We start from the raw sequence: 10,753 nt of genomic DNA on the forward strand, positions 1-10,753 counted from the left end.
ATACAATTCCGCGTACTAATTCAAACTACAGTTTGAAAACCCGTTTGGCAGCTTGTACTTTAGTTCTTCACTTTCAACATTTATGCCTTCTTCCTTTGAAAAGCTTCTATGTCCATCTCCATCGTCTCTGAAAATTTCACGTGAACCTCATCTTTCTTTCCCTGTATCAAACATCAGTACTGAAGATTCGTCACGGGTAGGCAACACAGAGAAGTCAGACTCATTTTATAAATAATGAATCCTGTGAACCTGCTTCTTACTCGTATCATCTTCCAGAAATCGACTGACTTACAATTTGTGCGTTGTGGAAGATTCTTATTACGGGCAACCAAACAACGACGAGTGCGAGGTGAAATAACTCACAAATTTATTTACATATTTTGTTATAGGTGAATGATTTGAAAAATTCATCCCTAATTTTATTCAATTTTTTTTTTCAAGTCAAATTTATCAAATCTATTGTCGAATCAGACGACCAAAGAGTGACACATTCAGTCAGTATACACATTCCATCACCGACTATAACTATTCAACTCCCACTAATCTGGTAAATAAATCCTTCATCTGTTATGTGCAAATAATTTTAGACGAGTCAAAATCAGTTTTCAGATGATTTCTGAAGTATAGCCAAGTATTTTTTTACTTTCAGATCTTTTGTGATTTGTCTGAACTGTTTCAACCTTTTGCCAAGAAGAATAGCCACTAATCTGATAAATAAATTCTTCATCTATTATGAAAAATGATTTCAAACAAGTGGAAATCAATTCTCAAATGATTTCTGAGAATTTGTAGATGAGTATTTGATATATGAGTTGTTTTGTGATAAATTCTGAACTATTTGAACCCCTTACTACGAAGAGAAGTTGAGCTGTGAGTACCTGATAAATAAATCATTCATCTGTTATGAAAAATGATTTCAGAGAAGTGGAAATTAATTCTCATGATTTCCCAAATGATTTCTGGGAATTTGTAGACGACTATTTCATATATAAGTTATTTTGTGATAAATTCTGAACTGTTTGAACCCCTTGCCAGGAAGAGAAGTTCAGCCGTGAGTATCTGGGACACCTGGCCGGTCGTCCCCCGGGTCATCTGGCCGGTCGACCTCTCTGTCCTCCCCTTCGGCCCCTCTTCTTCTGCTTAATTCTCCCTTTATTTCTTCCTTACTTCTTCTTCTACTAATTTTTTTTTTAATATTTAAAGACAATGTGACCTGATTTTTTTTATTATTTGTGGTTATATTTGTACTATTTAAATTTAAATAATCAGTTACGTAATTTTTTTTTGAAATAAAATCACATGCTTTTTATTTTTTATCTGTGTTCTCCTTCAAACTATTTTGCTCTGTTATTCTTGTATATCAACCCCAGACCAGTTTAAATATAATTTGTATGTTTATAGATGGATGGAAATAATTCCGATGACAATCAAGATACAAAAATGTGGACGCCCAGAATTGAAACGAAATTAATAAATATGTTGAGAGATGAGGTTAGAAAAAATCAAATAACGGGCCGTACTACTTCATGGACAATTAGGCATTAGAATCATTATGCAAATCAGTTGCACAACATGTATGGATTTCGGTATACAGGAAAGCAGGTGCAACAAAAATATCAGCGATTGAAAGCTGATTACCAGACATTTAACCGACTCCAGACACAGCCTGGTCTGGGATGGGATCCCATTGTAGGCACTATTGTTGCACCTGATGAATTTTGGGATAAGGTTTTTCATTAATCTGTACTGTTTCAAAATTTTATTTTAAACATTTCATGATACATACAGTGTTTAATTCTATATTCGTAATTGTTGTAGGCTAACAGAAATGTGAAGAAGTTTAGGACAAAAGGATTTGAATATTTCCAAGAAATGGCAGAAATTGTTGAAAATTGTTGTGCCACAGGGGCCTTGCCTCGTGCATCCATACAAGGAGCCATTGACTTAGAAGAAGAAGATGAAATGTTAAATAAATTTTGGAACCCTGATGTTGGTGGGAGTAATGCTGCTGAGGCCATTCCTGTTGAACCCTGATGTTGACTTATTCGGCGATGAGTACATGGATCCAGCAAAGGGCAAAAGTCACAAGATGGGCCCTACAACCAGCTAGACTGACAGTGGTCGTTCCAAAAAGTCACGGTCAAGTGGGTTCGATGATGTGTGCGCAGCTTTCACATCCTATGTACAAGCAAAAACAGGACATTCACGTGCACGAGAAAATGAGACAGAGGCTGTAAGTGCAGGTGGTGATGATTATTCCCTTGATGCATGTCAAGATGCATTGCTAGAGCTTGGGGACATACCACTAGTGCAGTACGTTAGGGCACTGACACTATTCGGGGATAAGGAATGGCAAAGGTTTTTTATGTGCACTCCTACCCATTTGCGCCTAGCCATGATCCTCGCTTTGCAGTGAAGTGAGAAGTTCTGTTTTGATTGTGTTAGCGAATCTCCTTGTCTGAACTGTTTGATGATTTCATTACTTCTAATTTGTTTTTTATTCTTTTTTTTCATTCCATGATATCCTCTTTCCTTTTCTATCTTTGTATGTTTTTGTTGTTGAACTTTTAAGTAGTTTCTGTTTTATTAAAAATATGTTGTGTTATTACAGTATACTACGTATTAAATAAATTTTGTTCTCGTATGAATTTTTAATTACGCTGCTAAATGACTACGGCCGACTATTCATGTACTCACTTTTTAATTCTGTTTCTTTTATAATGGTAAGTGTTACAATTTGTCAAAAATTATTTTATAATTATGCTTTTACTGTGATATAGACAAAACCATATGTCATCCGACAGAGAAAACAATGCAATGGAGATCTCATCATAGGAGGATGAGGTTATTGATGATTTTATGGATTTTTTGATGATTGCTTTCATGAATGGCCATATCAAAGCGTCAAGTAGTCGTCGACCGCAGCGAACGTGTCCATTCAAAGGTGATGATTACATCTTTAGCCTATTAAATGGCCATCCAGAAACAATGATGAACATTATGCGAATGGATGCACAAACATTCATTTTATTGAAAGACACTTTACTCCAAAATGACTTTATCGATACTGAACATATGTATATCAGTGTGGAGGAATCGTTTGGAATTTTTTTATACACTTTTGCACAAAATGATCGCCATCGACTACTGGCAGATAGATTTCAACACTCAATGGAAATAATTTGTCGGCACATACAAATTGCTATGCGGGCATTGTGCAAGCTTGTATCAACGGTTATCAAACCACGTAACCAAGACGACATATCGGCAAAAATTTTAAATGACAAGAGGTTTTTTCCCCGGTTCAAGATACGAATTTAATGACTGTCCTGTAAGTCGTATATATCAATAAGGGTTAATAAATATATTTTTTTAATTATAAAATTAATATCCAAGTTTGTTTCGCTTTTAATGTGTCACGACCCAAACCCGCCCCTGTAGGTTTAGTAGCGTAACCGGCCAGTAATCCGTAGATTACCAGAGGCCTCTGTATAGATTAGCAATTAATAAGGGGCTGCAGAAGTAATAAAATATAATAGACAAGGTCTAATGAGCTGTGATGATGTACATGAGATAGAAGAATTTAAAACTTATTTATATACATAAACATGCCAGTCCAAATACACCAAAATTTACAACGCATTTATAGAAAGTACTACCCAAGACCTGACTGTACAGATCATACACAAGGACTAGCATGAGGTACAAAAACAACCATGGCATTAGACTTTGATCGGAACCTCCTCGGGAGGCATAACAGTTGGCTGACAAAACAGAACAGTAAGCCGTCAACTCTGGCCCTGGTCACCAACCGGCTCACCTACATATATATAATAAACTGTGAGCGAAAGCCCAGTGAATAATAACAGAGTAAAAGGGTTTTTAATGAATGTGTCCATACAGATTCAGAATTCATAATTCAGTTCATATCAAAATCATACTTGTCTAGATAATTTACAGAAATCATAAGTCTTGCATAAGCATACGTAATACATTCATTAGCACTCACAGATACAGTTGACCCATAAAGGGACAGCCATAAAGGCAAACAGTTGACCCATAAAGGGACGGCCATAAAGGCAAACAGTTGACTCACATGCACTGAGACTAAACAGTTGGCTCATGAGATGTACAGTTGGCCCATAAATGGGACGTAAGGATCCATAACAGTTGGCTCATGAGACGTACAGTTGGCCCATAAAGGGACGAAACAAAACATATTTGAGGCTAAGAATGTCACGAATACATTTCAGAAAACATTGGACAATCATTTATTCTTACAGAAAATATCATTTCAGAAAGCAGATCTTGTTTCATCAAACAGAAAGTAGTTACAGTTTGAACATAACTTTACTAAGTTATTACTCACAGTTGATTTTGAATCAGATAGACGGAGCAGATAGGTCAAACAGGACGCGGCTCGTGACTTACACAACACATAACAGACACACACTTGAAACACAAGCTCTAAGTATACAAAACTTACGTCATTGGTTCTTAGTGTGTTTCTACCCTTTAATCCTCACTATAAAGTCTTAAACATGGCCTTGGAATGCCTAGAATAGAATGAGGATGTAAAAATGCCTTAGAAAACATTTTGCAAAACTTGCTGAAAATAGGGGTCTCGCTCGAGCGAGGCTTTCTTCGCTCGAGTGAGCTTGCCAAAACAAAGGGTTTGCTCGAGTGAGGGCTCCTTCGCTCGAGCGGTCTGTAAAAATGCAAAAGTACTGGTTGCTGATTTTTTCCGCGGGATACACGCTCGATGCTCGCTTGAGCGGAGTCCTGGACAAAAGGTGGTCGCTCGAGCGAGGAATCCTTCGTTCGAGCGAGGAAGCCAAAATCTGGAATTTCCAGATTTGCCTCCCAAGCTCAAACCAAATATTCAACACCCCAAAACTCGACCTCTTGGACCCATTTTCTGGAAAAACACTTTAAACTCATAGTATAACATGTTTCAAAGCTCAATTTGTAAAATCAAAGCCCAAGGGTGAGTCAATTTGAACACAATTTCCATAAATCTTCAAGAATAAATTTTAAACAAACATGCAAGTGTTTATTTGAAAAACAATGCTCTAAAACATGTTCAAATGTAAGTTTAAACTCAAAATTAAGATGAATTCATGGAGTAAAACCTAAATGTGACCTTGCATGCAAGATTTTCATGAAAATAACCTCACAATTCAAGAATGTAAACATGTATGCATGAAATAATTAAGGTTCCTTGAATTCTAGCTCAATTAACCCATAACTTCACCTATTTCATATGTAAACAAGTTCTAGATGCCTCAATGACAAGATCAAGGGATTGAGCTCTTACCTAAACACATTAATTAAGCTCCACTAAGCAAAATTCTTGAGCTACTCAACAGTTCTTCAAAATCTCCCTAATTCTCTAAGGAATTTTTTCGAAATCACATGCTCTCCTATCTCTATCTCTAACCCACGGTTTTGGTCTCTCAAAAGATGATGAAGCGGTGTAAAACAAGTCCCAAACAAGATGAAACAAGTAGCCACTCACAATGGCAAAAGGGTAAATACCTAGGTTCAATTAGTTTAACATTATTTAATCTGATTTAAACATTCCAAATCAAATTTCAATTAAACCCACCATAAATCACATAAATTCTAACTAGACCATAACACTAATCAATTTTGGAATCGGGTGCTGATAAGGCTTTCAATTCGCAGTTTAAAGTTTAGATCATGAACAGAGATTTCTACACTGAACAGATAGAAACACATAAATCATGTAATACACATGCAAATTAATTTCGAATTTCTCCTAAATTGCTGTTAGGCATAATTAATCATGAATTAGCATTAATTAGAGGTCGGGGTTATTACAGTCTTCCCCCCTTAAAAGAGTTTGGTCCTCCAAACTCCAGTTACCTTCATTCGGAGTCAAGATTGGGTCCAATGGGAACAAATCCGGATATCTCTTCATCATGCCTTCCTTGGTTTCCCAAGTTGCATAGGTTCCTCCGTGGTTTTGCCAATCAACTTTTACCAATGGTATGGCTTTATTTCTCAACCTTTTGATTCTGCGGTTCACAATCTGGATAGGCCTTTCCTTGTAGGTGTAATCATCTTTCAAGAGTACATGTGTCAATTCGATGACATGGAGTGGATCTCTCAAATATTCCCGAAGCATCGATACATGAAAGACATTGTGCATATGTTCCATTGCAGGAGGTAAGGCTATCCGATATAACACCGGATTGATCTTTTCAAGAACTTCATAAGGTCCAACATACCTTGGCGCCAATTTTCCCTTGACACCAAACCGAGTTTGACCCTTCATCGGGGTCACCTTTATGAACACATGGTCCCTAATTTCGTATTCCCTATCTCTTCTTCGAACATCGGTATAGCTTTTCTGGCGACTCTGCGCAGTTTTTAGTCGTTGCTAGATCAATTTCACTTTCTCGGTTGTTTCTTGCACAAGTTCTGGTCCCAACAAAGGTCTATCACCTACTTCAGCCCAACATATCGGAGAACGACACTTTCTTCAATACAAAGCTTTGTAAGGAGCCATTCCAATGCTTAAATGGTAACTGTTGTTATACACAAACTCAGCTAATGACAAGTAGGTCTCCCAATTCCCTTGGAGGTCTAACACACACATTCTGAGCATATCCTCCAGAGTTTGATTCGTTCGTTCAGTTTGGTCATCTGTTTGTGGGTGATATGCACTGCTCAGTCTCAATTCAGTCCCCAAAGCTTGTTGTAAACTCTGCCAAAATCTCGATACAAACTTTGAGTCCCTGTCAGACACAATAGATACTGGCACTTCATGTAATCTCACAATTTCAGTCATGTAGATATTGGCCAATTTATCAGCATTATAGATAGTTTTGACAAGCAGAAAATGGGCAGACTTAGTTAAACGGTCAACTATAACCCAGATACAATCCATACCTCGAGAAGAACGAGGCAATCCCACAATGAAATCCATGGTAATGTGCTCCCACTTCCATTCTGGTATTGGGAGTGGTTGTAGCAAACCAGCGGGTCGTTGATGTTCAGCTTTAACCTGTTGGCACTGTAGACATCTAGCCACAAAGTTTGCAATACTCTTTTTCATCCCCGGCCACCAAAAATTCTGTTTCAAATTATGATACATCTTCGTATTCCCTGGATGCATAGCAAATTTACTACTGTGAGCTTCGGTTATAACACGTTTCCTCAAATCATAACAATCAGGTACACAAAGACGGTTTTGAAATTTCAGCACATCATTCACAAATACAAATCCCGGCCTTGGCTTTGAGTCAAATTCCTCAATGATCTTTTTCAGATATTCATCTTCACACTGTTTCTGTTTGATCTCATCAAGAATTGTAGGTTGAGCGGCAATAGCAGTTAACAGCCCATCTTGTTCAAGATCAGTCAACAATTCTTTTCAGTTGGATAGCAAACATGACAAATTCGCACTAGATTTCCGGCTCAAGGCATCTGCTATGGTATTAGCCTTTCCTGGATGATACAAGATTTGTAAATCATAATCCTTGATTAGTTCCAACCAACGTCTCTGTCTCATATTCAACTCCTTTTGGGTGAAGAAATATTTCAAACTTTTATGGTCTGTATAAACCTCACAAGTTACCCCATACAAATAGTGACGCCATATTTTCAAAGCAAATACCACGGCTGCCAATTCAAGATCATGTGTTGGGTAATTCTTTTCATGAGGTCGGAGTTGTCTAGAAGCATAGGCAATCACCCTTCCGTTTTGCATTAGTACACACCCCAAGCCTTTATAAGAAGCATCATTGTACACTTGAAACCCATCAGTACCATTAGGCAAAGTTAAGATTGGTGAAGTGACTAACCTGGTTTTCAGCTCTTGGAAAGCTGCCTCTCTTTGTTCATTCCAGTCAAATGGCATATTTTTCTGAGTTAACTGAGTTAATGGCAAGGCTAGCTTAGAAAAATCTTTCACAAACCTCCGGTAGTAACCTACAAGTCCCAGAAAACTTCGGACTTCTGTCACATTTGTCGGTCTAGGCCAATCCACAACAGCTTCAATTTTCTGAGGGTCAACAGAAACACCATCCTTGTTGATTACATGACCCAAAAATGCCACACTGTTAAGCCAGAATTCGCACTTAGACACTTTAGCATACAATTTCTTTTCTCTCAAAATCTGCAAGGTGGTTCTCAGATGATTCTCATGTTCTTCCCTGTCTTTAGAGTAAATCAAAATATCATCAATAAATACAACAATGAAGTCATCCAGATATGATTTAAACACCCTACTCATAAGATCTATGAAAGCAACAGGTGCATTGGTCATCCCAAACGGCATTACTAAGAATTCATAATGTCCATATCTAGTTCGAAATGCAGTTTTCTCTATGTCCTCAGCTCTAACCTTTAATTGATGATACCCGGACCTGAGGTCAATTTTGGAAACACTTGGGCACCCTGAAGTTGGTCAAACAAGTCATCTATTCGGGGCAAAGAGTATTTGTTCTTGATAGTCACTTTGTTTAATTCCCGGTAGTCTATACACAATCTCAAAGATCCATCATTCTTTTTGACAAACAAAACTGGAGCACCCCATGGTGAGGTACTCGGATGGATAAACTTCTTATTTAATAGTTCCTAAAGCTGGGTTTTCAATTCCTTCAATTCAGAAGTAGACATTCTATAGGGGGTCTTGGAAATAGGTTGTGTCCCCGATAGCACCTTAACAGTGAACTCAATTTCTCTGTCAACTAAATCCCCAGGTAGGTCATTCGGAAACACATCGGGAAATTCACAAACAACAGGGATTGTCTCTACAGTAGGACTGTCAGATGGTTCAGTCAGTATGCAACACAGATAACCCCTACATCCCTTCCTAAGGAGTTTTATAGCTTTCATAGCCGAAATCAAATATAGGGGAGGAACTACCCCATTCCCAATGAAAGTAAATTCAGGCATACCCGGTGGTCTAAACACAACAGTTTTATTTGCGCAGTCAATGGTAGCACAATATTTAGTCAACCAGTCCATCCCCAAAATACAATCAAAATGACTAATGTCCAAGGGTAGTAAGTCTACATATAACATCATATCGCCAATCATAACATCACATGCTGGATAAACATGAGCACGCATCATAGAATCCCCAGATGGCGTAGATACAGATAACACATATGTCATATGTTCTAATGGTCTAGTCAACTTTTGAGAAAAAGCATGCGATACAAAGGAATGTATAGAACCAGAATCTATCAATACACATGCATTTTGAAAACATATAGGGAGTGTACCTGACACCACAGTGTAGGTGTTCGGTACGTCACCAGGCACTAAGGCAAACACTCAGCCTTGTCTCAGAGGTTCTTTCCCCGTATTAGCTTTAACATTGGTTTTGGCCACAGAAGTGGATCCGGCTGAACTTGCCGCAGGACGGCTAGTATTCTCATACCTGAACAAACAATCTCTCACCATATGACCTGGTTGGCCACATCGGTAATACGCACCAGATACTCGGTGGCACACACCCCTGTGCTTTTTACCATAATCAGGACAGACCGGAAAAGACCCACTACTCTGACTCGAGCTGTTTGAAGTCCCCGTGTTCTGCTTCTTACTGACAAAGGGCCGACCTCTTTTAAAACCAAACCCAGATCTTTTTCCTCTCCACTCATTCGTTGTAGTTGCTGGAGCTTTGCTTTGTTTCATAGCGGCTATGGTAGCTTCTGCCATTAAGGATCTGTCTAAGACTTCTACATAAGTAGGCAATTTCAACACGCCTACCCGATCAAACACTTCCAAATCTAATCCATCCTCAAATTTTCATGCTTTCTTGTAATCAGTGTCCACTATATGTGGAGCAAACCATGCCAGCTCGGTGAATTTAGCTTCATACTCTGCTACTGCCATTCTTCCTTGTTTGAGTTCTTGAAATTCCGACACTTTCCGATCTCTGAAACATTGGGGAAAGTACTTGTCGTAGAAAATAGCATTAAACTGTGCCCGTGTCATATTCCCATTACCATTTCAGATCAGTAACCACCACCTCCGGGCTTCATCTTTCAAAGTGTACGTGGCTAGAAGGACTTTCTGAGTTTCAGAACAAGGAAACACTTCATTCAATTTCTCCATTTCAAGCAACCACGTCTCAGCTTTCAAAGGCTCAATTCCACCATAGAACGTTGGCAGTTTCATTTTCATGAATTTCTGTGTCAGATTGATGATGTCATTATTATCTACCTCAACTTGTACCGGTAGAGGCGGAGGGGGTAAAGGTTGTTGTCTCTGTTGTTGTGTCAAAGTTTCAGTCAATGCTGCCAACATCTGTTCTATTCAGCCCATGCGAGCCTTTGAAGATTCACTTTCACCACTTCTCCTTGCATTCTCCATCTTACTATACAAACATCAATGATATTAAACACAGGCATAATCTTATTTATTTCCCTCAATTCATTTATTCAAATGTACATTCAGTTTTCATGTTCAGTTGTATTACCACACACTCACACATGCAGATGGAATGCCCCCTAACTCTCACTAGGACATCCTAAGCTCACACGGACCTGTGTGTACGGTAAAACACATGCTCTGATACCACTCTGTCACAACCCAAACCCACCCCTATAGGTTTAGCACCGTAACCGGCTAGTAATCTTTAGATTACCAAAGGCCTCTGTACAGATTAGCAATTAATAAGGGGCTGCGGAAGCAATAAAACATAATAGGCAAGGTCCAATGAGCTGTGATAACGTACATGAGACAGAAGAATTTAAAACTTATTTATATA

The sequence above is a fragment of the Camellia sinensis genome, chromosome 13 (assembly GCF_055761805.1).
Source record: "Camellia sinensis isolate YWXY chromosome 13, ASM5576180v1, whole genome shotgun sequence".
NCBI lineage: Eukaryota > Viridiplantae > Streptophyta > Magnoliopsida > Ericales > Theaceae > Camellia > Camellia sinensis.